Source organism: Crocuta crocuta, unplaced genomic scaffold, assembly GCF_008692635.1.
Source record: "Crocuta crocuta isolate KB4526 unplaced genomic scaffold, BGI_CrCroc_1.0 scaffold216, whole genome shotgun sequence".
Taxonomy (NCBI): domain Eukaryota; kingdom Metazoa; phylum Chordata; class Mammalia; order Carnivora; family Hyaenidae; genus Crocuta; species Crocuta crocuta.
Window position 1 is genome coordinate 6,585,892 of NW_027531504.1, and position 27,777 is coordinate 6,613,668.

Below are 27,777 nucleotides of genomic sequence, written 5' to 3' on the forward strand. Positions count from 1 at the left end.
ATAGTATGGAAGGAGCCCAAGCATCCATTGATAGATGAATGGATAAAGAAGATGTGTTATATGTACACAATGGAATATTATTCAGCCACAAGAAAGAATGAAGTCTTGCCATTTGCAACAACATGGATGGATCTAGAGAATATAATGCTAAGTGAAATAAGTCAGTCAGTGAAAGACAAATACCATGTGATTTCACTCATGTGGAATTTAAGAAACAAGATGGCCGATAAAGGGGGAGAAAAGAGACCCAACAAACAGATGATTACCAGAGAGGAGTTGGAGGGGGGATGGATGGGTTAAGTAGGTGAAGAGGATTGAAAATACAGTTACTGTGATGAGCACTAAGTAATATATGGAACTGTTATTTTATTATGTTGTACACCTGAAACTAATATAACACTATGTTAACTACACTGGAATTCAAATTTTTAAAAAATTTAATCTCTGTATTTTAGATAATCTTCATCTGTGCTTCTTGCCCAGAGCCCTCTCATTAGCACGTAGAGTGTTGTACCATACTGAGATACACATCTGTCTCGCCCACAAACCTGAGTTCCTAGAGGGAAGGGCCCATGTCTTTTCATCTTTGTACTCCAGCACTTAATATGCACTGGTGCATAGTGCTTGCTCAGTAAATGCTTGTCACTTGGAAGAACAGGGAGTAAGATGAGCCTCAGAAATCATGGCAGAGGATGTAAACACCTCTGATGGATACTGATGTGATGATGTATGGATGTGTTTTTCTTTCTTAGTTTCCTTTAAAAGAAGTAGCTTTGCATGGACTCTCCCGCAGTGCCAGCCTCTTAGAGAAACTCTAATGCTTATGCAACTTACCCTTTTCTAGATGATTTGGTTTCATAGCCATTAGGATCTATTTAGTTCCTCTAACAAAGCAAATAAATGCAGGAGCCTGGGAAGCAGTTATTAGCTGAGGGAGATTGGTTTTCCAATGTGATTTGTTGCTATGTGTGTTTACTCTCCACTGACTCTGTTCAGCAAGTCAATATCCCCTGCATTCTGCTGAGCCAGGCAGTCTGGTGAAGGAAGCGCTGAAGCCAGGTGCTGCTCAGGTTCCAGAACGCAATAGCAGCAACAGTAATAGCTGCCCTGTCTTGAATACCTACCATGAATGGGATGTTTTACATGTCACTTAATCCTCATAAAAACCTTACGGGCAAAGTATTGTTTTTCTTCCAGTTCCAGATGATGTTCAGCCTCAGGGAGATCAACTTTCTAAGGTTATACAGCTATTAAGTGGTAGTGTCTGGCTCTGAATCCCTTTTGCTTACAGGCCATCTGGGACTTCCTTGTTCCTTAGCCCCCAAAATGGTCCTTTTGCTGTGGAACAGGAAAAGTAGAGCATCTGCTAGAAAAGCCTGGAGTCCCCTCTCTTGGTCATTGAAAACACTATTTGAATCCTCAATAAAACTTTTCATTTTTAACATAGTTTCATTGTCCTCTTCTAAAATTATAGACTGCTGGAGATGAAAGGGATCAGGTTCCCCAGTTCACGTTCTGCTGGGGGAGGAGCCAGCAGACCCCGTGACTGGTACCCATTCTCACCTTCACAGTAGAAAGGCTTCCAGATTTTGCTGCATGAATGAAAAGTCTGGTGTTACTTTGAGCTCACATGGGTGCAGAGTTTAAAAGAATTAAGGGCACCTGGGTGGTGGCTCAGTCGGTTAAGTGTCTGACTTTGGCTCAGGTCACGATTTGGCGGTTCATGAGTTCAGGCCCCACGTCAGGCTCTGTGCTGACAGCTCAGAGCCTGGAGCCTGCTTTGGATTCTGTGTCTTCCTCTCTGTTTCTGCCTCTGCCTTTCCCCCACTTGTGTTCTGTCTGTCTGCCTCTCAAAGGTAAACATTTAAAAAATAATAAGATAGAGTTTAACAGAATTAAACATAATAGATAAACTATAAACCAGAAGCAGAAATGTTCAGGGTAGGCTCGACCATGGCCTCCAGGAGGAGAAACAGATTGCTCCAAAGCCATGTTCCTACCAAGCGACTAAACAGGATCTTGCAGGTTTCATTCTAGTTATATTCACCCCATCCCAAATGGTCAAACATTTCTCTCATTTTTACTGAAGTATAGAAAAGTAGATCCATGTCTATAATTGCTTATCTGAAATTGTAAAGGAAATTCTTTGCTTATTACACTTTATCTTGCTGTCCCCCAGGGGACTGACTGGGCTGGTTCTGTGCTAACAGATGTGTTAGTATCCCTACAGTTTCACTTACTCTTCCTCACATTCGATGGAATAAGTAAAGATGATAATCATTTCAGGTGAGATTTTTTTAAGTTTATTTATTTTGAGAGCAAGGAAGACAGCATGAGCAGGGGAGAGGCAGAGAGAGAGAGAGAGAGAATCCCAATGTGGGGCTCGAACTCATGAAACTGTAAGATTAATATCAGGTCAGATTTTTGTTACCAAATGATTTGCATACACTTAGGAGAAAACTTGCGGTTTCCAGAACCTTTAGGGTTTCAAAATTACAGATTGAGGATTGTGGACCTATAATTTTCTCATTTTTTTGCACCAGCAACAATATGTTTGATAGAGGAACCTCCTACTCCTTGTTAACAGCAAAATAAAATGTGTTTCTGTGGAAGGGTCTGCCTCACTGCCTTTCAGGGGCTGCTTGGTGCCGTTCCTGTGTGCGCCTCTTTGGTAGCTCAGTTCCTACCTTGACAGTGCTCTGGATGCTCTCCCTGACCTCCACCCAAATGGGTTCCTTCAGCCACATTCCCTTCGTTCTCTCCTGATTGGGTCTGGAGAGCGGTCTGCTTCCATCGTGGTCTCTGTGAGGACAGCCCTGCTTCACACGACTCGGCAGGCTGCTTTTCTGGATGCCACAAAGACTCCCTAAGTCTTTGTTCCTTGGTTTCAGGGGAGCCTTCACTATGGAAACCATTTTGGCTCAGACCATCCTGCTCCAAGGTGGTCTCTGAGGCCTTGCCCACACAGTGCCGCGCTGTAAAATGCAGTCTGGCCCACAGGTTTACTTTTCACATCTTCACTGCTTATTTTGGCTTGTGGCACGATCCCAAGGATTTTTCTACAGAGGGATGGGTGTCACCATGCCTGGTGACCAGGCTGCTGTCTCTCACCCTGCTCAGTGTGAGACACACACACTTCGTCCTCCCGCGATGATGCCTTACGGTTTTCAAAGCCATTCTGAGATTAACAGGCCAAAGCCAGATGGTCTGACAAACTCTCGTTCCTGTTCCCATTCTGGTTGCTTCAGGCCTCTTATGTTCTGTTTAGCTATTGCTTTTCCAGTGTGTGGAGTACAGCAAGCAGTGAGTGTCTTCAGAAACTATTTATACCGTGAGTGTCTGGCTGTTGTTGCTGGTGACTAGAGTTTGACAGCGGGTACCATCAGCTTCTCCCGGCACCTGATTTATACCAGTGTTCATGCCGTGTGGCTCTTATTGGGCTGAGAGTCTTCAATCAGCCCAGTGACTTAAGTTGCCAGGGAAGCAATGTCTAGTGAGACCTGAGGATTTACAGCCTGTTCTTAGGCTATGAGGTTTTCTCTAGAATTCTTGCTGACAGGGTCTGTTCCCTTAATCTGCCTGATCTGTGGGGTGTGTCAATGTATGAACTATTCTGCAGATTTCACTTCTGGCACACAGGGCCTTGAACAGGAGCCCAAAGAAGATGGGCTTTAGGATCCATGAACCTGTGGACTATTTTGTATGAATGTATATGCCAGCATTTTTTGGTGGGGAGAGGCTTGCACTGGGTTCTCGGTGTAAAAACTGCTTCGTCTTCTGAGCCTCTGGGACATGAGAATAATACTAGATCTTACCCCATTCATTTGAATTAAAAAATTTTTAATGTTTATTTTTTAGAGAGAGAGAGAGAGCAGGGGACGGGCAGAGAGAGAGATGGAGACACAGAATCTGAAGCAGGCCACAGGCTCTGTCAGCACAGAGTCTGACATGAGGCTGATCTCACAAGCCATGAGATTATGACCTGAGCTGAAGTCAGACGCTTAACCGACTGAGCCACCCAGGTGCCCCATTTGAATGAAGCTACAGTAAGTAAATGCCTAATGTAGTATCCATAAACAATAAATATTAGCTATTGTTATTTGTCTGAATCTGTGATCCTCAAAGGTGAAAATTATGTGACTGCCTTTCATTCCTTAGAATCAGCACATCATCATCAGTAAGAATTATAACATTTTTATAGTCTTTTATGCTGTACAAAGCATCTTCATAATACTGCCTCCTGTGACCTGCACAGCATTCTTGTTGGTAGGCGAGAGGGGCTGCCTCACTGTCCCCTTTTATAGATAAGGAAACTGAAGGTCAGGGGAGACCCCGAGCACTCAGCTAATAAGACTCAGAAGAATGACTTCTGCTCGCAGTCAGGTGGATGAACAGACCTCAAGACAGACAATTACAGTACAGAGTGTGGTATGTGCCTTGGACCTTGAGCTACAGCGTGTTAAGGCAAGCAGGACAGTCAGCCAAAGAGGGCTTCCTGGCATTAGTGACACTTATCTGGAGCCCTGAACTGTAGGTAGGAATTGGCCAGGCAGAGGGGGCTGCGGGAGTGTTGTGTGTAGAGGCAGCGGCAGCACCAATTTTTCAAGGCAGGGGGATCTCGGCGGTCAGCACCTCTTGGCAAGAGGGCATGTGGTGAGCACACACTTAAGGCAAAAGAGCAGTTTCCCAGAACCCCCTTCCCCCTGCCCACAAAGGAGATGAATGAAGGAAAAGGAGTAGAGCAGAGAATTAAGTTTGGATTCATAGACATACCTACAAACATTCAGCCATTTAAAATAATCCTGAGGAGGACTAACAGCGTGGGAATGTGTTTGGTGTGTTAAGTGAGGAAGTGTATGTGTAATTGCCCGTTGGCCATGATTTCAGCTGTGTAAAGTGAAATCTACAGATGGCGAAGACTTCAAAGTTAAGTGGAAGAAGGAAAATAACTCTTGCGTTAAGGTGATATATTTTAAAAACTCACTTTAATGTGTTATTTTGTAGGTTTTGTTTTACTTGTTTTGTATTTGTATTTTGTGTTTTGCGTGTCTATGTGCACCGTTCCCATTATACCTCCTAGGCCGTCAGGATTCCCGCGTTCTAGTGGGTCTCTGGTCTGTTCAGTTCTGAGTCATTAATTCAGGCAGCATGCTTGCCACATTCCAGGCGCTGTGCTTGGTCAGGTATCAGTTGTGTCTGTGTGTCTATCCCTGACTAAATCAGCCCTCAGAGAGCTCAGCACCCCAGCCTCAGAGACCCCCTCCCTCCATGGCTGCACAAAAACACTTGCTCTTAGAAATACCACTAATTAATACTCTCCTTTTGTCCATGTGAGGAGTAAGAAAAGGCAATGCCAGTTAGTGAACAAGGCTCCTTCCAGGATGTAAAAGGAATGAAGCAGTAATAACAATAAGTAATAAGTAAGCAGAAAGGTGACAACTGAAATAACTGGGTATCAGGCAGAAGTGTCCGTTCGACCTGGCTTATAACTGTTTGTGGAGTCTGGTGCTTTTGGAAAATTGCCTGGCTCCTTCTAAGTTTTCACAGGAATCAAAGGCTTTGTCCCCTCTGAATGTGTTTTTAAAGCATTTAGTTGGAAACTTTCCCTTTCATGAAGGTTGATGAAAAGGCAGCATGTGCTGTTAGATCAGGCATCAGCCAGCAACCTTTATGTATGTTCTGAGAATTTCTAAGATTCTGTCTCTTCTGAAAGCTTCCTCAAGACACAGGGGCACTTAAAAATTATATTTAAGACATGACATATGGTATTTGCTTTAAAATGCTGCAACACCCCCCCCCCTCAGTGTGTGGAAGTATATGAAATAAGAAGGGTGATAGATATATGGGGTTCTTTATACTATTCCCTTTACTTTGTTAATTTGAAATTTTTCATAAGAAAAAAACTTAAGTAGCATTTAAAAGACTGATATCAAACCACTTACTGGAAATGTGAAAAGAACTATGTGACTGTACACCCTCTGATACCTTTGGGGTCCTTGGATCCCAGAGTTCAGTGGAGTAGGAGCTGATAAGCCAGGGGAAGCAGAGATGCCCCAAGGTGGCACCTGTCAGTGGAGATCAGGCTTCCCTTGGCTCTGGGAGTGATTTCAAGAACTTAGACTTACCAGCTCCCCACTACAGTTCCTTCGTCCATTCCTTTCCATCATGGTCTCTGATTATTTGGTTAGAGGTTATGAAACTGTTGGCTTGTTTGCTCATTCATTCATTCGTTCAGGAAATATTGACTACACATTGTTTTAAAAGCTTAGGATGTTCTCAAAGCTGTGAGGTTTATGCTCAAGTTGAGGGTATATTCTACTGTGGGGAGAGTGAGGATTAACATGTACACATATAGGAGCACCTGGGTGGGTCAGTCCATTAAGAATCCGACTCTTGATTTTGGCTCAAGTCATGACCTCACAGTTCATGAGATCAAGCCCCGTGTCGGGCTCCATGCTGACACCACAGAGCTTGCTTGGGATCTCTCTCTTTCTCTCTGCCCCTCCGCTGCTCGTGCTCTCCTTCTCTCTCAAAATAAATAAACATTTTTTTAAAAACCCACATGTACACGTATAAATGAACATGACCATTTCCAGTGGCCGTGAGTGCCATGACGACCTTGTGAAAGTCAGGGAAGACACCAGAGCTACTTTAGGTTCAGAGATTACAGACGACCCCACTGAAGAGGTACAGTTTGAGGTGAGTCACAGATGACAAGAAAGAGCCATCTGGCAATATCTAAGGGGAACAGCTTTCCCAACAGGGAATGTGGAGAAGGGAAGGCAATCTTGACGTGATTGGTAAAACAGAATGTGAGCACCCGGAAGGTGAGTGTGGGCTCCGTCTTTGGTAGCTTTTGTTTTCTTCCACTCCCTTTCTTCTCTCCTTGTTCTCTTTAAAATTTGTGTATTCCCCATAGATCAGTTTCTCTTTCTGGGTTCCATTTTCTGTCTTTTGTCTTTGTGTGTTGTCCCTGAGTNGACTCTGGAAATAAGACCACACTCATGGCAGTGGGAAGATGTGAGTGGATTTGCATGTAACTCCCTGCCAGCGGGGCTGTCCTTGCTTCACAGATAAGCACAAGTCGGAAGTCAGCAGTCCCGGTCCTTTAAAACCCACATTCACATCTCTCATTGTTCATAGGTTGAATCAGAGCTGTTAGTTGTGAAAGGAACCTTAGACTCTATGCAGTAATGAAGTACATTTTGGGGGAAAGGGGGAATTTTTAATTTTAAAAGATGACTGTTCCCCGTATTGAGTAGAAAAGCGAGACGGCATGTACTGCTGGTTAGAGTACAAATTGGCATTCACCTTAAAAGTGTGGTACATGCCTTTTGACCAGGAAATTCCATCCCTAGAAGTTTATTCTAAGAGAGTATCAGGTATGTGTGCAAAGGTTTATCTGTAAAAATCTCCGTCACTATGTTAAATGGGAAATGATCGAAATGTTGAACTGTAGAAAAGTGGTTAAATGAATTGTGGTTCGTCTTTGCTAGAATACTGCATAGCTGCTTAGAATGATACCGTAAAGTAAGTTTAATTGTATGGGAAGCTGTTTATATTTTATGTCAGGAATACTTTTGACCTCACTTAATAAGAAAAGAAAAAAAAAGATTATTTTCAGTGGGTGAGTTAAGTAGGGATTTATTTTTCTCACATAACAAGAAGTTGGAATGTAGGCAGCTACTGGCATTGGCTCAGTGGTTAAGCAACATCAGGACTGCATTTCTGCAGTATCTGTGAACTTTTTTATTTTTAAGATTTTGTATTTTCAAGTAATCTCTACACCCAAAATGGGGCTTGAACTCACAACCCCGAGATCAAGAGTCACGTGCTATACCGACTGAGTCAGCCAGGCTCCCGCTCTGAGAACTTTCTGATGCCTGACAGATACCTCCTGGTCACAAGAGGGCTGCTTCAGCTTTGGGCATTGAGTCCGCCTCTAGAGCAGAGAGGGCGTGGAAGTGATAACAGCTATATCTACCTTTAATCAGGAAAGCAAAACCTTTCCTCCATGCCCCCAGCGGATGTCTCTTTGATATTACTGATCCAAATCATGTCACATGGGCACCTCTGGTTGCAAAGGATGCTAATAAAGTCAGTATTTAGCTTTTCAGAACTGTAGAGTACAGGCAGGTAGAGAGATGAGGGTTGGAAATGAGTTATTGGGTCACAGAACGCACAGTGACACCCAATATTAAGAGGCAAAGATAGTTGGCTGAATGACATTTACAACACAGTCTCATTAGAATATATAAAATAAAATGGATGGTTTGTGAATTTAAAAACAAAACAAAAAAAACTAGACATACTCCAAAATATTTTTTCTTTTTTCCCTAATGTTTATTGATTTTATTTTTGAGAGAGAGAGAGGAGAGAGACTCTCAGTGTTGCCCTACGTTCATCTTAGAAGAAATAATGTGAAGAAATGAGATGCGAGGGATAAGAACATAAATTGGTTTTGGGGTGCCTGGCTGGCTCAGTCGGTTAAACGTCTGACTCTTGGTTTTGGCTCAGGTCATGATCTTGCAATTGGGGAGATCGAGCCCCACATTGGTGTTCGTGCTTATGGCCCAAGCCTACCTGGGTCTGTCTCTCACCCTTCCTCTCTCACCTCTCCTCTGCTTGGGTGTGCACATCCCTCAAAATAAATAAACTTAAAACCTTATTTTAAAAAGAGCATAAATCAGTTCTAACAATATAGTAAATACAGATTTGGAAGACTTTTTAGTAATCCTGGGGATTTTACTCTTTTTTTTCCTGCAAGAGTTGCAGGGTGTTCTTTGGAGAGTGGTTTATTTTTTTGTTATTTTAAACGTTTATTTATTTTGAGAGAGTGTGCATGTGCATGTGCACGATCGGGAGGGTCAGAGAGAGGGACACAGAATCCCAAGCAGGCCCCATGCTGCAGCACAGAGCCTGACACATGGGTCTCGGGGCTCATGAACCGAACTGTGAGATCGTGACCTGAAACTGAAATCGAGAGTCGGACACTAAACCAACAGAGCCGCCCAGGCATCCCTGTCAGTGGCGAGTGTTTTAAGCCCAATGTAAGCATACACGTAGGTTTCAAACAGATTGCCAGGAGAATCCAGAGAAGTAAGAGATGGTGCATCTCTTTAAATTTGTTCCGCCTGGGCAAGCCAGCCTCCTTCCTCTGGGAAGATGTCTGTCTAGTTGAGTACTTAACAGTCCCCCAAAGAAGAGAAGAAGCAGGAATGCCTGGGAGTGTCTAGATCCCGATCTCCCTGGATTTGCCAGGATTCCAGCCTGTTATCTTCCGTGAGGCGTTCTTGCTCTTTCCAGTGCCCATCATCATATGCAGAATAACGTTTAATCCTCCCCAGGGCTCTTCACTGACTTTGTCCTGGGGCTCTTCACGGCTGAAACTGAGTTTCCTCCCTTTGCTTCCAGGACCTTTCGACAGGTAGAAGAAGCAGGATATTTGGAATCAGGCCAAGTTTGAGTCCTGGCTTATCACTTAGGAAGTTTTACTTCACCCCCGCCAGCCTTACTTTGATTATCTATACAATGGGAATTATTATCTATCTGCTAAGATTATGGAGTTTGAAATGTTACAACATGTGCAAAGCAGTGGGTACACCTGGAGCTTCCGAGGTGCTCAGGAGCTAAGGCTTTATCAGCTCCCCTTGGCTTATGAAGTAAAGTCCAAGCCCCTTAGATGGAAACTGGGGGTCTCAGGCCCCTTGTGATGGGCCCTCTCCCCTTGTCTTCCATCCCATCCCACTTCCTGCCCAGTACTTCAGACTCCAGCCACATGCCCCGGCTGCTTCTCACCTCTGTGCTTCTGTTGTACTGCCCCCTTGGCTCATCTAACATTCCATTGAGTGTTTAAGACTCAGCAAAAGGGCAGAACAAAAGTCAACGTATAGATGATTGTGTTTTTACAAAGTCCAAGAATACACAAAACTAATCTATGGTAGTAGAAGTCAGAGACTAGCAAAGGGGGAAGGGTCGACTGGAAAGAGGCATGAGAGAACATTCTGGGACAATGGAAATGTTCTAAATCTTGTTTTTGACAGTGACTATACGAATTTATGCAATAGTCAAAACTTACCAAACTGAATATTTAACATCTGTGCATTTTGTTATGTTAATAATACCTTTTAAAAAACCAGGGTGTGGACGTCATTCTCTCCAGAAAGCTTTCCATGGCCTGCTTTGGCTGGAGTTAAGCCTCTCCGTAGGGTTCCTAAGTCCCTGCACACATCTCTGCCATTGCACTCAGCACGTAGACATCTCCTCTTTATGTGTTCTGTGCTTCATTAGTCTGTAATCTCCCGGAAGGGCCCAGATTCTTGCTATCTGTGTAACCTTTGGATAAGCACTTAAGCTTAACCCGTCAGTGCCTTAGGTTGCTCACCTGTAAACAAAGAGGTAACAGTGGCTCCTGACACAGGGTTGTTGTGATGCCAAGCAGGGAGGATGTGGGTGAAGGATCCAGCGCAGAGTAGATCCTGGTAACCTCTAGTCCCATAACAGGGCAGATGTACTCAGACTGCACACATATTTGCAGAGAGAGTGTGACTTATTTTTCTACAGCTAACTCCCCCTTCATTTGAGCCCCTTCTTGTGTTGCAAGCTGGATGGTAGGGGAAAACCAAGTTTTAGTCTAATCTGATAACTTCGGCTCATATAACTGAAATAAACTCTTTAGATAGCTTGGTTTTTGTTTGGCTGTTACAGTCTTTCAGAGCCCTGTCCCCCCTCCAGTTGCCTGTAAAATGAGACCTGAGTATAGAAGGATGAGTGGTCTGCCTGACTGCCTAGTGGCAAGGAGCCTGGGGGCTCAAACCCCTGACTCTTCTGTCCCTGTCTGAACCCTGTCTGGGCCCCTCCTACCTGGAGGCGGGTGGCTGAAACACATCTGGTGCTGCCTGGCTTTTCAGGGTGTCCTGTTGGTGACAAACAGAGGAGGCTGTGGAGCTGGCCACTGGCCACCAGCCTCCAAGCCCCTGCACGTAGCCCATCCGTCGACCCTCAAATACAGAAGGAAGAGCATAGTAACACATTTTGACATTAGTCCTATTTATTATCTTTGTAACATTTGGAATAGTTTCTGACCACAGATGTTTGGTGCCTTGATTAATATATATTAGCTCCCTGTTCTCTTCCTTCTGGCCTCATTTCTCATCTCATCCCTTGAAGTGGGGAGAGAAGGCAGGCACATCCTTATGGGCTCAAAGCAGCATTTGGGAGATAAGACACTTGGTACTGAAGCAGTATAGGATTTGAGACTTTTAAAATAATAACAAGGTGGAAGAAACCTGCCCACCTAAATTGACTGAAGTCCTAGGAATTGTGAGTTAATGACAACAATGATAAAATTGTTATTACAGCTAACATTTAAGTGCCTTACAGTCATTTTTCCCAGGACGGTGCCTGGCTCATTGTAAGCACTCAGTGAATTGTTGCTACTGTTACAGCTATTATTTAATCTTTGCACTGTCTCTGGTAAAATTATGATCCCTTTTCACAGATGAGGAAACTGAGACTCAGATAAAGTGGCCCCAGAGCACTGGATAATAAGCAGGGGAAGTGGGTTGCGAATCTAGGTCATCCTGCTCCACTTACCAGGCTCCTACTGTTTTTAGTCTCCTTGGTTCCATCATACCTGTCTCCTCACCACACCTGTTCATCTAGAGTCTTCAGGTGAGACGGGATTTCCATCTTCTATTTATTTTGAAAGAGACAAAGAGAGAGGACAAGCCGGGGAGGGGAAGAGAGAAGGAGAGACAGAATCCCAAGCAGCGTCCACGCTATCAGTACAGAGCCCACAGTTCAAACTCATGAACTGTGAGGTCGTGACCTAAGCCCAGATCAAGAGTCGGATGCTTAACTGAGCCAGCCAGATACCCCAGGATTTCTGTCTTTAAACCAGCCCAAAGGGAGGGTCTTAAATTCTGAGACATAGTCTTCTTAGGGCTTCCATGCACTGAGCCACATGGGGTTAAACTAATTAGCCTGTGATTCTGTCCTACAGGTACATGCAGAGGTAAGGGAAAAGTGCAAGCATGTTTTAAACAGGTGTTTAACATGTCCAGCTTCTAACATTAGATCCTGTATGTATGTGCACACACACACACACACACACACACACTTGCATACCTGATAAGCTGTTTTAGTAGATATTGATGAGAACAAAATGTGCGATACTCATTTTCTTAAGACTCACTAAGAGCTTTTCACATTGATTTAGAAGATAATGCAGTTTGAAACATTCCTAATTCCAGCAAACAACCAACGCCGAAGAAACCCTGCAGTCCCTTGGCAGTTTGCAGGTTGGTTATTAGCGTTGAACATTACTATGCAGAAAACAAAAGTTGAGCCAACCTTTTGACCCGACTGTGGAAAACAAAACCTTTCTCCTGATATTCTGGAGAAAGGGAGCTAGCCCAGGAGCCAGATCTTTGGGCAGGAGGAGGATTCATCATTTAGCATTTTCTGCTGTGACTCTACTGTGCTGCTCCAGTGGACAGCAAACACGAATGCAGAGTAAGAATTCATGCAGGCAGAGGCTTTGACCTCTTGGAGCTGCCTCCTGAAGAACAGAGAGCACCCAGCCATATAAAGACACCCTGGGGCGCCTGGGTGGCTCCGTCGGTTAAGCTTCTGACTTCGGCTCAGGTTATGATCTCACGGTTGTTGAGTTTCAAGCCCCACATGGGTATTAGGCTCTTTGCTGTCATCACAGAGCCTGCTTTGGAGCATCTGTTTCCCTCCCCCACCCACTCTCTCAAAAATAAACAAACATTAAAAAAAAAAAAAAAAAAAAAAAAAAAAANAAAGAAAGAAAGATACACTCTGACCGGAGGTCAAACCTTGTTTGACTCCACTTCACTGCACGGGCTATTTCCTCTCCAATTGCTAATCCATAGTGAGGTGCTCACATCATCTGTCCTCAGGCACAGGAAGGCCAGCTGGCGTGGGAAGTGGGTGGAGGTAATCCAGATTCTGAAGCAACCTCCACTGAGGGTGTGAGAGGGTCAGCTTGAACTTGGCACCTCGTGTAGCCTGGGGTGCATTTGTGATCCCCAGGATCCCAGGTCTGGACCAACCATCTAACCTTCCTGGGCTTCTGCTTTCTTAGTCTCCAAACCAGACCCATAGTCTTCATCCTGCCTGCTTTATGGGGAGGAAGTGACACACTTGGTAAATATTTACAGTTGAAAGCACATTTAAAAGGAAGTTGTTTTCAAAAGGTCAAATACTGTATGATTCCACTTACTGAAGTACCCAGGGTTATAAAATTCATGGAGACAGAAAGTAGCTTGGTGGTTGCCAGGGGCTGGGGGAGCAGGGATGGGAGGTGGTGTTGGATGGGTATAGAGATTGCACGTGAGAAGATGAAAAAGTTATGGTGATGGATGGTGGTGATGGCTGCATAACAATATACACTTAATGCCACTGAACTGTAGACTTACAAATGGTTGAACTGGTAAATTTTATGTTTATTTCACCACATTAAAAAAAAAACCAACAAGTTGTTTTAATGTTCCCACAACTGAGTCTTCACAAACCAACCTTGGGGCACCTGGTGGCTCAGTCAGTTGAGCGTCTGACTTCGGCTCAGGTCATGATCTCACAGTCTGTGGGTTCAAGCCCCCTGTCAGGCTCTGTGCTGACAGCTCAGAGCCTGGAGCCTGTTTCAGATTCTGTGTCTCCCTCTCTCTCTGACCCTCCCCTGCTCATGCTGTCTCTCCCTCTCTCTCTTTCTCAGAAATAAAACATTTTTAAAAAACCCAGCCTTATCAGCGCTTCCTGCTCAGTCTTATGTAGACCCTTCCTCTAAATGCACTGGTTGAGGGGCGCCTGGGTGGCTCAGTTGGTTGAGCAACCAACTGGCTCAGGTCATGATCTTAGCAGTTTGTGAGCTCAAGCCCTGCATCGGGCTCTATGCTGACAGCTCAGAGCCTGGAGCCTACTTTGGATTCTGTGTCTCCTTTTCTCTCTGCCCTTCCCCTGCTTGTGCTCTGTCTCTCTCACAAATAAATATAAAAAAATTTTTTTAAAAATGCACCAGTTGAGTAGAGTAGAGGTAGCTTGAGATTACCGAGGCTGCAAGGAACGCTCACTGGTGCCAGGCTCCGTGCCAGGTGCAGAGGACATACACAGGCAAATGGTGGGTGCCTCTTGTCTGGTGAGAGTGCACATCCACAGACAGTTGCAGTATCTGTGGGAGGGTCTACGATAGGGTGGCCACGTGCTGTTGTAACCTAACTGGATGGGTTCACCACTTGAGGTGCATCAAATGGACACAACCCAAAGAACTATTGAAAGAAAAGAGCATTTACTTGTTACATTTACGTTGTTACATTTACTTGTTACAGGTGAGGAGACAGGGAGAATGCTCTCAAAGCACTGTCTGTCCATGGGGTTAGTACAGGAAGTTTTTATTCAGTGTATTAGAGGGTGGGAGAGAGCTGGCCTGGGCACTTTGATTCAGTACCTAGGATGTCAGCATGCTAGTGCATACACCATATATTCAAAAAATGGCAAAAAAAAACCACCCAAAAACAAAAAACCAAACCCCCCCCAAAAAACCCCAACAACCCTCTGCCCCTAAGAGGAGATCTTAGTATTATACTGAACTCAAGGTTAACTTGGGGCTGGCTCCAGGGGCGGGGCTTCGGTGCTTGTCAGCTCCAGTGCAGCTCAGACTGGCTCACCTGGGGGCCTGGCAGGGAAAACACCTAGCTAGCTTCTCCTTTTCTGAAACTGTTGGTTCTGTGGAACAAAACCCCTACCTTCGCTGCTTTGGTCCCTTCCCCTCCTCTCTTCTGCTGGTAGCTTTCAGCCCCTGGTGGAGTAACTCCCCGGCACCCTAGCTGACCCTGTGGGTGGGCAGGAGGGCTTCCCTGGGGTCCGGGGGATGTGCCAGCCCCTGACAGGAGACTGGCCGTGCCCGCGCTTGCTCCATTGTGCTCTCCACGTTTGCTGGCACTTGTTCTTCAGCTGGAGTGCACTCTCTGCCTTCTTTCCCCCTAAAATCCTGATCCTTAAATTGCCAGCCTAGATACCACCTCCCTTCTGGAAGCATTCCCTCCAGACAGCCAAAATTAATCTCTCCTCCTCCCGAACCCTCCCAGCCCCCTCCTTATATCCCCACTTAGCACATATTCCATTCCGTCAGCTACTACAGCCATTTATATTCCTGCCTCTCTTGTTGGATATGTTTTGGGATCTTTATATTCTAAGTAAGAGAGATCAGCTGGAGGAGCCAGCCTGAGCATCAGGTGTTTATTAGAATGCGGATGTCTTCCCAGATCAGGATGGCTTCCTGCTCTGTTCCTGCTTCCTCTTCTCCGCTTTGCTTCCCAGCCACGTGGCAGATGGCCTCCAAGCTCTGGGGAGTGGTTTCTGTGCTGCGTGGGTCAGTGATCGCCCCTTGACCAATTAACTGCGGCCTGGGGGGCCGGGATCACAGGTACACTTGGAGTGGGCCAAGGCCCCCATGTCCCGGGGAAGAGGAGCCCTTGAGGGGTCAGTGCGAGCTGAGCTCTCTGTAGCACTGGACACGTCAGACCACTCAGTCCTTCCAGCTTCTTCCCTGGGCTTCCCACCCTGCTCCCAGTCCTGCATCCTCTGCTTCTCTGGCCATTTCTTCATTTTCTTCTTAGTGGAAGAAATGCTGCTGCTTTTGTCCGTCTCTGATATTATCAGTGTTCTCCGTGGCTTCACTTAGGCATCTTCTCCTTTATGTCATTATCTTTAGATAATCTCAGTAAGTCCCGTGACTTCACTTGTTATTTGTTTGCACTCATCATATCGACTGCTTAGACCCGAGTGCCTGACCCATGATGTGTTCCACAGCGCACAAAAAGCCTACGTGGACTGTCTGTCAGTTACCCTTCTGCCACCCCCGCTCACCTGATCCACTCGCATTCTCTGTCTCTGTGCCTGGAATCACCAACCACTTCCTGTCACATCTGGGAGTCCCCTTACCATCTTCCTGTTCTATTCTGCATAAATCCAGTCCGGCACTAAACCCTTTCCATTTTACCTCCCAAGTACCTCAAATCTGTCCCCTGCTTAATTGAGGCCTGCATAATTTCTTATTATCCTGTAACTAGCTTCCTGGTGCCACCTTGCCATTTGCTTCCTCATCTTCCTCATTGTGAGCCCAAGTGATCTTTCTGAACAAAAATCTGGTTATGTAAGTCCGTTGCTTACAATCCTTCAGTGCTTACTTGTTGCCATTGGAATAAAAGTCAAATGTGTGATACACAGGACTTACCTGTCTTCACTCACCTGTCTCTGCCAACTTCACCTCTTGCTTCTGTCCAGCCTTATAGTTTCTGAATGTGCCATGTTCTCTAAGACTCCGCTTCAAAACTTAACCTTTTAGAAAAAATATAAAGTCTTATTATATGCAGATGAAGCATTAACATAATAGTAAAGTACAGACTTCTTAAATTACAGAAGGGGAATGAGGTCATTAGGTTCAGGGGAAATACATCTGCCTCTGTGTGGTCTATTTAAAAAGCTGCCATTGAGTACAAGAAGAGTAGTGACACTGATGAGGTTTTGGAGTGCGGGTGGGGTTCAGAGCCAATGGCTGAGCAAGATGGAATTCTTGAGCCATCTTTGGTGCAAAAAGGTGATTTTATTAAAGCACAGGGACAGGACTCCTGAGCAAAAAGAGCTGCACTGGGGCTGTGAAGAGTGACTGGTTATATATTATGGAGCTGGAGGAGGTAAAGACCAAAGGGAGGCCTCCAGAAGCACTTTGATATGCTAAAGAGAACTCATAAGATGCGGGGGGCCTTGCTATTGTGGATCCAAGATTGTGTGTCATCCCCCCCTCGCCCCCCCTCCCCCCCCATCTAGCAAGGCATTAACGTTAGGACCTGGGACAGTAGGGGGTTCCTGGAGAAATGGCATACTGTGTGTTTGCCTCAAGTATTTGTCAGTGGGCTGCGGTTTATAAAGAAATTTAATTTTACCTGCCATTTCCTTTTGCCTTTGTTCCCCACATCACTATGGAGGGGAGGGTGATGTTAGGGCCCCACGAAACTGAGTCCATAGTTTTCTGGAGATTAGGCTATTAATAAGATTTCCTTTTTCTTGTAATTTACTAAGATATTTGTAAACTGATGAGACTCAAGTCCTGCATGACTGTGATATCTATCAGTTAACCACTTGTTTTCTGTTCTTTCCTTTGTTCTTGGGCAGCGGGGAAGGGCTGAGGAATATCACACACATCCCACGGTGGGTGGTGGGGGGTGGTGTTGTACTAGCTGGTGCTTGGCCCTCAGCTTGCCTTATGGTCCTTCATCGACAGTGTTTCCGATACACCAGACACATAGAAACCGACTTCTACCCCAAACTGAAAAAGACCTGAAGGTTCGGACAGTGTGGTTGGGCATGCCTTCAGGTAAACCACATTCGATCTGTATTCCATATTGAAATCTCCTGCATCCAAGGTGGAGATTCAAAGATGCTTATCTGTCTACACAGTTGGCAGAGCACAGACCCTGAACTGACTAACTTGCTTATGTCCAATAGGCTTTGCCTAGGTGGCAGGGAACTGAAATGGAACTTGCTCTGGGGCAGGGGAAGGACATGTGAGTGAGAAGGAAGATGGGGAACACATGTTGAGTCAACAGCCACCAGCCCTGTGCCACAATCCTGATTTGTTGTCCCATGATGATTAGTATTTTATTCTGCTCCACACCAGACTGGTTATTTCCTAGTATCTGCCCCGAGGTGCCAATTAAATAAAATTCTCCATCTTCATGGCCACAGTTCCCCAGGGTTCAAACTTTTTTTTTTAAGTTTATTTATTTTTGAAAGAGAGAGAGCATATGCAAGCAGGGGAGGGACAGAGATGGGGACAGAGGATCTGAAGTGAGTTTCGTGCTGACAGTAGCCAGCCCAATGTGGGGCTGGAACTCATGAACCGTGAGATCATGGCCTGAGGCAAAGTTGGACACTCAACTGACTATGCCACCCAGGTGTCCCCTAAGGTTCAAACTTTTAAGTACAACCTTCTGTCTTGAACTGTTCTATTAGGAATGTTTGGTTGCAAATAATAGAAAAATTAAAAATCAGTGGTTTAACAAATAGGAGTGGTATTTTTTTTCCCCCACATAGTATGAAATGTAGAGGTAGGCAGCTTTCACCCTTGTGGTGATAACATGGTGGCTGCAGCTCTAGCCATCAGGTCTACATTCAAGGGGAGAAGAAAAGTAGGAAGAAGATTTCTTTCGCCATCTCTCTCTCCTTTTATTAGGAACCAGAAACAGATTTTTCCTTAGGTTTATTTCACCAGAACCACAATCCATGGGCTCTGTCACTTCAAGGGAGTCTGGGAAAATCTATTTAGCAGGGCATGTTAAAGTACTGAACAGAATTGGGGTTATGTTAACGAGGTAAAAAGGAGTGAGGATTATTGTATTCACACCTAACAGGATCTGTTACATATTGCATCAAATGTGTTTCTATTGCCTTAGTTAATATGTCATATTTACTTACTATCGTTGAAATCTCTTTAGTGCCGTTTTTTTATCTCTTCAAATTCAAATGTGTTCCAATACTTTTATAAACTACTTTCTGGAGAATGCAGTTTTACATTGGAGAACCCTGGCTTTAAATGGACAAAAAATAGGGTTACCACCAGGGCCAGGGATAGGTTTTTAAAAAATGGGCAAAAGGCGTTGGTTGGACTAAGGGTACTCTGGAAACCACACTCCTTAATTCTATTAGTTTTTCTACTATCAAGCTATTTAATCAGACGTTCATAATATGTATGCAAATCTTGTTAATCTTCTGTTGATAATAACTGAGTCTGGATGGTCCATACTTGACTCACGAGCTTCAGAATGACTCAGTGTGTGCGTGGAGACTTCATTTGTATCTTTTCTGCTCGTATCAATAATTCTTCATAATCGTTTGGCTTTGTGATATAAATTTGTTGGAATTAAACTCAAACAGCTCATAAATAGTATAATTAATTTTTGTTACACTCCAGTACTAATTGCTAATTGATTTCGGTGTACTGTGGTGTATCCTCTCTGTTCTTCATATTTATCCCGGATCGTGACACTCACACTGTTGTTATTTTACTTACCTCTGCAATTGTATTGAGCTGGGAGGGCAGTGTTGGGGAGCAAGAATTCCTACTCTCTTCAAGGGCCTTCTAACTGGACTCAGAATCAAACTGATAATCAGATTAATGGGAGAAAATAAAATTTATTAACAAACATACGGGGAACCTATGCCGACATGGAAATTACAATGACAGGCAAAATGAAGTAGAAGTGTCATCCCAAACTAAGGAGAACGGGTACAGGGACATGGCACTCCAGAAAAAAGGATGCACTTCATGAGGCCATAAGAAGAGGAGATGTTTCGTAATTAGATGTTTGCCTTGCTGTACAGATGGGTCACCCAGATAAAATTTATCTCTGCTTATGATCCTTATTCTGGGAAGGACCCCAGTTTATATTCTATTATGTAGTTAAGGGAGGGCTCAGAATAATCTTCATGCCAAAGTGTTCTCACTTGGGGCAACCTGCCTGTGGCCGCTGCAACAGGAACCGTATCTGTCTGGCTTATCATCTGCTTAGCAGAGTGCATGGCCCATAGTACGAACCCAGTAAACATCGGTTGAATAATTGAGTTACCAAATGACTCCCAACAATAATCAGTTGTGTATCGGGAGCCAAAGTAGTCCTAACTGGCCTGCTATTTCCTGTGTGCCAGCTAATATTTTATTTTAAAAGAAAAAGTAGAAAATGTAGACTACACACTGGAATGTGTTGGGTCTGTAGGACCCTACAGTCTGTAGGATCTGTAGGCTATATATGGTGGTTTCTGTTTCCCTCTGAAACATTTTTGTTCTATAGTCTAGACTGCCAGAAAGAGAACGACTTCTGGATTCCACTTCCCAGGTCCTAGGGAGTTGTTCTGATTGCTCTAACTTGGGTCAGAACCTCACCCCTGCACCCGGCAGGAGGGTGGACCACATTATAGTGCTTTTTTTTTTTTTTTAATAAACATTGTGGTGAGAGTGGAAGCAATGCCTGGAAAAGGGGTTTGCAACAAAGCCACGTCAGTGATTCCGCTGCTCAGCTACTTCAAGCCCGCCTCTCTGTGTTTCACACCAACCCACATTTCATTCATTCATTTACACAGAGGTCATTGGACATCAGCTACGGATCTTGTGTCTAGGTTTGTGGTCTGTTATTTACCCTGTACTCTGTATGTTACCTGTATTCTGCATGCCTCCGTTTCCGTATCTGCAAAATGAGAAAAATGATAATACTTCATGGGATTGTTTTGAGGATTCAGTGGGATTTTATGTGTATATTCTATGTGTACTACATAATAATACATATTAATGTATGTATAGGATATATGTTCCATTGTATATAATTGTATGTAAACTTGGAACGGTGCCTGACAAATGAATATCAATGAAATGTCAGCTCTTGCAAGTCCGAGTTCCCTTTGCATAATTGTAAAAATCCAAAAGCTCTTAACCACCAACATTTCTTGAAATTTTGGCAGAAAGTTCTGACCTGATCGGAACTAAATGACATGCAGAGCCTGACCTGAAGGGATGTGAGGACATTTTGAGGTCTTATTTAGCCCCTAAGTGTGAATGTTCGCACATGTTGTTGCAGAAATAGTGTAGCAGATAGCACTACTGGCAGTATCACGTGCTGTTATCCTTTTCAAATGAAAAGTTCTGAATTCTGAAATTTATCTGTGCCCAAGGTTTTAAGTGAGGAGTCATGGCCCTGTGATAATGTTACCCAGCATCCCCTCATCAGCCTGGATGAGTGGATTACAGTGGATTACAGCCTCTGTCCTGAAGGAACTCTTAGAGCACCAAGTGGATTAATGTCCGCTGTGTGTCAGNGGGGAGGGGGGTCCAGGGAGCACCCAGGGCCTCCCTGAGCTCTGTAGGGTATGGAAGGGTTGTGGGGTGAAGGAAAGAAAGGGGATGCCTGAGGTGAGACCAGAAGATTCTAGCACCTCCTTTTATCAGACATGGTGCAGTGGACTGAGGATTCTGTGGAAAGACCAGCCTGGTTACTGGCCAGAGGCCCCTTGTGTGTTGTAGAAGGCAGCAGCCACTGCTCAAGAAACGATTGCAGTGTGATGAGGTGTGTTCTGGATGCTGTGGGAGCCCAGAAGAGGGGGCCANAGGTGAAGAAGTTACAAGTTTGTGGAACTGGGAGAGGAAAAGTGCATGACAAAAGTCAGGAGGCTGGAGGAAGCCTGTCTGTTTCAAAAAACAGAAGTGAGTGTGGCTGGAGGGAGAGCAAATGGGCAGGCAGCTGCTGAAGGGGAAGAGGGGGGATCGCAGGGCAAGGCCAGATTGCCCTCAGGCAGGAGGCCCTAGTCTCGTGGCTCAGTGTGAACTGTCTGGTTTGTGGCTGTTGCTCCAGCATTGTTGTTAATAGTACTGTCTTTGACTCTCAAAGCATCCCTGTTTCAACCATTAAAGTATATAGTCTACCCTACCTAAAGGCCAGTCTGCAGAACTAAGAATTTATCCTTAGGCTAGTGGGAATCCATTGAAAGATTTAAACAATACACATCTTAAACATTTATTTGGGGTGATTGGTTTTTACACAATAAAAAGATGTTTTGCTGGGGCACCTGGCTGGCTCAGTCAGGGGAGCATGTGACTCTGGATCTCTGGGTTGTGAGTTCAGGCCCCACATTGGGTGTAGAGCTTACTTAAAAAAAATCTTTTGTCTTACTCTGCTGATCATTCTGTTGATCTCAAGGGTTACTGGAATAGGTGTCTGACCTGGGAAAGGTGCTGGTCAGCAGACTGACTTTCGCTGGCCAAGGACAGCAGAATTATTTGCTCGTCTCGGTGAGTACATGTACATAGAAATGGCCCCAGTATCTGATGCTCCTGTGAAATGAAAGCGTTCTCTTACCTGAGGTGAACTCTTCAGTACTTCCTGTGTTGTCCAGACCACCCTCAGGGACTATTATAGGTCTGTCTTTGAAAATTCAGGAAGGGTGGTGGCCTTGGCTTTGCTTTCTCCCTGGGTCTGGGGTGTGCTTGTGTTTGCCAGTGGGCAGGCCCATCCCAGGCGCCGGCCTTTCCCGCTTTGCTTTCCTCTGCTGGTCAGAGCTAGCAATTGACAGACACTGATTTCCCGGCTTCACGCTTTCAGCCAAGAAAAGACAGGAGAATTTAGGAAAGCCTGAGATTCATGTTTTACATTTTGTGTAGGATGCTCTCGCTGCCTCGGAGACACACAGACTCACCCCTTGGGGAATTCCTTTACTCTTAGTTCTTACTCTGTCACAGTTTGAGCTCTCCTGTCTGCTGTGGGTAGGTGGAAAGATAAAAGCTACATGACAGCTAGTAATCCCCTTCAGGCATCACAGTGGGATGGAGTTTAAGGAGATTTTGCCAGAAGCAGCAGATCAGCCCTCTGTGATGAGCAGGTATTGGAAGTATTGGGAGCTGCCAAAAAGGCTCCAGTGAGGATGGTGTCCTCAGCCCGAGGGTCCGCAGCCGACAAGATGGGGCAGCTGCAGATGAGAAGAAGGAACAGCGTTCTCCTGGGGCAGGCTGCCTGGGACCCACAGGCTGGCCATTCCCCAGGTGGGCTCCCTGCAGTCTGGCAAGCCAGGAAGTGGCACCCAGAGACAATGCAGTGATTCATCTCCTGGGGGCGGATGCACGTAATAAACATGCATATATACAACATACACATACACACGCACACACACAACAATTGAATACCTACCCTCAACTCAGATACTACAGTCTTTCCCCAAAGACCAGCTCAGTAGCAGTTGGAAAGCCTAAAAAAGGCTTATTCCCTCTTATCAGCCTTCCCTCCCCCAGTGCATGTTCCATCTAGGGTGACCCCACAAATAGTGAGACCATGGGAACATGGTCATTTTATTTTATTTTATTATTTTTTTTTTAAAGATTTTTATTTATTTCTAGGAGAGAGAGAGAAAGACAGCGTGAGCAGGGGAGGGTCAGAGAGAGAGGGAGTCCCAGACTGAAACAGGCTCCAGGCTCTGAGCTGGCAGTCAGCACAGAGCCTGACGCGGGGCTCGAACCCACGAACCGCGAGATCATGACCTAAGCGAAAGTCGGACGCTTAACCGACTAAGCCACCCAGGCGCCCCGGAACATGGTCATTTTAGGATGTCTCTCCTGCAGCCGCTCTGGGTGTGCTCGCTTACTATATGTTAAGGGTTTCACCTTGGGGTCCCAAGCCGTGCGCCAGGAGTCCAGGGCCCTGTCAATTGGGGCGTGTGTGTGTGTGTGTGTGCGTGTGGATTGCTCTGGGGAATCAGGAGTCACACACATGTGGACATCCACAGCTGGCTCATAATTTGACACCTTTCGACATGATGTTTTTTAATACTGGGGTAGCACATGCTTCAAGAGATGACATGAGTGTTGCCTGGCTGGCTCAGACGGTAGAGCATACGACTCTTGATCTTGGGGTCATGAGTTCAAGCCCCATGTTGGGTATAGAGATTACTTAAATAAAATGTTTTAAAGAGAGGAGAGCGCTTGGGTGGCTCAGTCGGTTAAGTGTGTGACACTTGATTTCAGCTCAGGTCATGATCTCATGGTTTGTGAGATCAAGTCTCGTGTTGGGCTTTGTGCTGACAGGGTGGAAGCCTGCTTGGGATTCTTCTCTCCCTTCCCTCCCTCCCACCCCGCCCCTTCTCCACACGTGGTCGTTCATGCACGCGCGCTCTCTCTCTCTCAAAAATTAATAAACATTTAAAAAAATGTTTTAAAGAGATGACCTGAGAAGTTGACACTCAGCTTTTTATTCTTGTCCCATGAAACTCAACTCTGATCCCTACTTGTGTTTGCTGGTTGGAATAACAAAAGCCCTGCAGACATCCAGATGTATCATTACCCCACTCCCCACTTTCCTTCTCTAGTATCTAAATGGTTCTTACTCAGAGGAGAAATCCTTCATGCACAGGAGAGGTATTTGTATTAACGAAGGCTGAGGTAGTGAGGCACAGCTTGAAGAAACGGGCTGTGAGAGTTGGAGTTATTGACCAAAGCCATATTCTTCAAGGACAACTCCATATGGTGCTGTTCCTAAAAGCATAATAGAAATGCTCTTAGTGTTCCCAGCAGAGGAAGAGCATTGCACTTCATTGGCCAAGAGGGAGCAAGCTTTGAATTCTAGGGTGAGACTCCAGATGTTGACGAGGCAGCCCCGCACACCTCCGCAGTGGCAAACCCAAGCCAGCAGTGCGTGGTGGCTCCAGTTCTGCCCCCTCCTCTGCGGGGATGCTGCTTCCTTTCTTCTCTGCCTCACCTGCCATGGGCTTTTGAATCAAGGCTGGCTTGAATCGGACATGTCATGCCGTGTTCCTCCAGGGATCTGGCTCCATTTCCGTTCTCTCCTTGCGTCTTACACACAAGTTGTTGGCACTCTCCCTACCTTTTCTTTCTGATTTTGGTCTGTTCCTGTTTACACTGTTGCAGTTTCAGTAATCACATCTTAGTGGGGCTGACTTTCATATGAAAACAATACAGGGCCACAACAATGAAGCATTCGTTGGAACTTTTGATTTAGTTTCTTTGAAATCTTAGCGTGTTCCTCATTAGAAGCTGTGCTTAGGAGAGGTTCTCACTTTCACAATGTGTACTTTGATAATATTTAGGCTTTTCATAAACATGTATGATTTTTATGTATGGCTCATGTGAAAGTAATTAAAACAGCCCTCAGCACACCTAGTTCCCGGCGCTGGCTCCAGCACTTGGGCCCGTATGTGTGGAGATAGAGGCAGGTTTCCTAGTCCAGAATCAAAAGCCTTCTTCTGCAGTGGGCCGGGTAGTAAATACTTTAGGCTTCCTGGGCATATGGTCTCTACCAACGCTCTCTAGCTCCGTGGCCCTACTGCCAAAGTAGCTGTAGATAATATGTAACAAAGGGAGGGGGCTGTGTGCCAATAAAACTTTGTGATAAGCATTGAAATGTGAATTTCACAAAATTTTGGCATGTCACAAAGTACTATGCCTCTTTGAATTCTTCTTTCAACTGTTTAAAAATGTAAAAACCATTCTTAGCTGGTGGGTCATACAAAAATGGGCAGTGGGCTGGATTTGGCTGACCCCTGGTCTTCATCCGCTTACCACAAAGCCAGGCTATAATGATAGAAGTCAGTCATTGGTTGCTTCTGGGAGTGAGGTGGGGATTTACTCAAAGGGACCAGCAAGTAGTCTTCCCCGGGGTAATGGCAGTGCTCTGTGTCTTGTGAAGACTGTGGATTACACAAGTGAACACATTTGTCAAAACTGGTTCACAGTTAAGATCTGAACATTTGTGTATAAATTATACTTCAATAAAGATAAAAGGAACAAATGTTGCACAACAGCCTCTCAGGGTTGTTTGTTACTAGACAGTAAATGTTTCTTTCTCATTGGTGGGTTTGGGGCTCAGCCGGGCTGTTTCTGTCCCATACATGCCCATTTGGGTCTCCAGGCTGGACCAGGTAGCTGTCGGGCAGTGGCAGAAGCACCAGACAGCAGGGTGGACGGTGCTTGTGCATTTCAGCTCTCCACCTGTTGTGTTGCTTGAACACAGCCTGACTGCAAGTGTCTACGTATCCTAATTTAAGAAAATGTGACTGCAGTGCAAAAAAGCTACATCCCTTATGTATGAAACTTGCCAGATCTCAATTTTTGAAAGAATTGAAAATGTTGCAAGACAGCAGGGCCTACACAGACGAAATAATAGAAGAGCAAAATAGGACTGAAAATAAGCAAGTGTCAAAATCTGTCTCCAGATAAAAATAGATTTCTGGCAGACCATAAAGGGCAAGTCCGTCATTGTCCACGCAGCGGTGATGACTCTGGAGATGGTGTTTCCTCTGCCCATCTGTCAATTTAGTGATGCTTTTACTCCACTTAGGCACTCAGGTCTCCCTGAGTGAACTCCTCCTGTCCATGACCTCAACAGCGTAGCCTAACCTCTCTCTTGAGCATAAGACCCTCATTTCTGTCTGTCTACTAGTCTCCTAGATACCATGAATGCGTTTTATCCTGAACTTAGGAAGTGATCCTTCTTGTTCCTATTTTAGTGAAATAGTGCCATTATCAAGCCAGGTGCCCAAACCAGGCATGACTTTATGACCCATTGGAGACAGAGAATGAAGTAGAAGGAAGAGTCAGATGATTTTGAAGTGTGAAGCCTGAATGATTAAGAGGTGGTGGTATTTTTGGAACCAGCCAGCATTTTGATAGTCTGTGATTATAAGTCATCTTCTAGCTCATGGGTCATAAGCTTCACCAGGCAACATAGGGCTGCTCAGATTCTGAAATCCTGTGGCTTCTGGGGAGCGGCCCTTAGTTGCGTCCAGCAAAATCAATAAAAGCTGGTGCAGTAGAGCATTAATAGAGCTGGTGCACCAGGCTTTGGAATCATGAGTCCTAACTAACACATACTCATTTTGTAAATAGAAGCAAGTTACCTGACTTCTTGGAACTATACTTCTCTCATTTGTGAAATGAGAAGTATTTTTAGTGCCCCCTCCATAACAGTATTTGGGGATTAAATGGGATAGTTCATGTAAAGCTCTTACTACAGTGTCTAGTTCATGTTATACTCTTGATAATTCCTACAGTTTTAGTCAACAAACTGTGTCCAAGAAGTAGTTTTACTCTTTTTGCTCAAAAATCTCCACTGCACAGAAGGCCATGTGTTTGGTACTGTGTCACGCTGACAAGTCATATTAAGAGTCAACTGTAATTAATCTATCTGAGTCTTCTTTAATTATGTTATTCCTATTTTTCTCAGCCCTATCCCCTCACTCTATCTCTACCCTGTCTCATAGCCCCCCCCCAATATTTTGTAGACTCTGTAGTTGTCTTTATTACATTTTATTTTGTATAGTCCTACCCTAAGAACTGACCGAGGATGAACATGTTGATGAGTATATATAACCCTACAGATTCTAAAACCAGAATGGGTTATGGAGGCTTAATATGGGGAAATCACTAACATTTTGAAGTCTTAGAAAGTTCATTCCTTCAATAAATGTTAAGTTGCTACATGTGTCAATCACTGTTGTAGGCGGTAAGGTGAGCAAGACAGGCAAGGAATCTCGAGTTCCTTGTTCGCCAAAGTCAACGAGATGATCTTGGATGGTGCTAAGAGGGAATGACAGTTGAGCTCCTGAGAACGGGGAAGAATGCTGCAGGTGGAGGTAGCGAGAGGGTGAAGACTCTGAGGTGAAAGAGGCATTTGAAGGGACAGACGGAAGGTTAGCGTGGAAGGAGAATATAAGAGAGGGGAGAAGGAGGTAGGAGCCAGGCGGGTTCCCGCACGGCTGCTAAGCCACGGTAAGGAGCTGTTCTTTGTGTTGTGTTGTGTTGTGGTTTCGGTTTCGGTTTCATGGTAGACTGACAAAAGACACCCCCAAAATGGCTGTGTCCTGTTTTCAGAACCTGTAAATATATTACCTTACATGGTAAAAGGGACTTTGCTGATGTGATTGAGATCTTGAGGCGGGGACCCTGGATTGGCCAATGGGCCCAGTGTCATCACAACGGTCCCCGTTAAAGGAAGGCAGGAGGGTCAGAGTCAGAGAAATGAGGAAGGGGCCACAAGCCAAGGAATGCAGGCAGCCCCTAGAAGCTAAAAAAGGAAAGGAAACAGGTTCTTCTCAGAAGCCTCCAGAAGGAGCACAGCCCTACTCACACCTTGAATTTTAAGACTTCTGATGTTCAGAACTGTGAGAGATTACATTTGTCACATCAGGGATGGGAAACTAGTATAG

The 27,777-nt window shown here is 45.0% G+C and overlaps 1 long non-coding RNA gene across 2 annotated transcripts in view; it reads left to right on the plus strand.

Moving 5' to 3' along the window:
- Nucleotides 1-3,958: 3,958 nt before the first annotated feature.
- Nucleotides 3,959-27,777, plus strand: part of LOC144238440 (uncharacterized) — a 45,799-nt gene continuing 21,980 nt past the window's right edge. Inside the window, exon 1 of one of the 2 annotated variants that reach the window (XR_013337116.1) lies at nucleotides 3,959-4,046. This is a non-coding gene — a long non-coding RNA (uncharacterized LOC144238440). Of the gene's footprint in view, nucleotides 4,047-6,637; nucleotides 6,700-27,777 lie in introns of those variants that run through there. The other variant, XR_013337117.1, reaches the window with a different exon arrangement.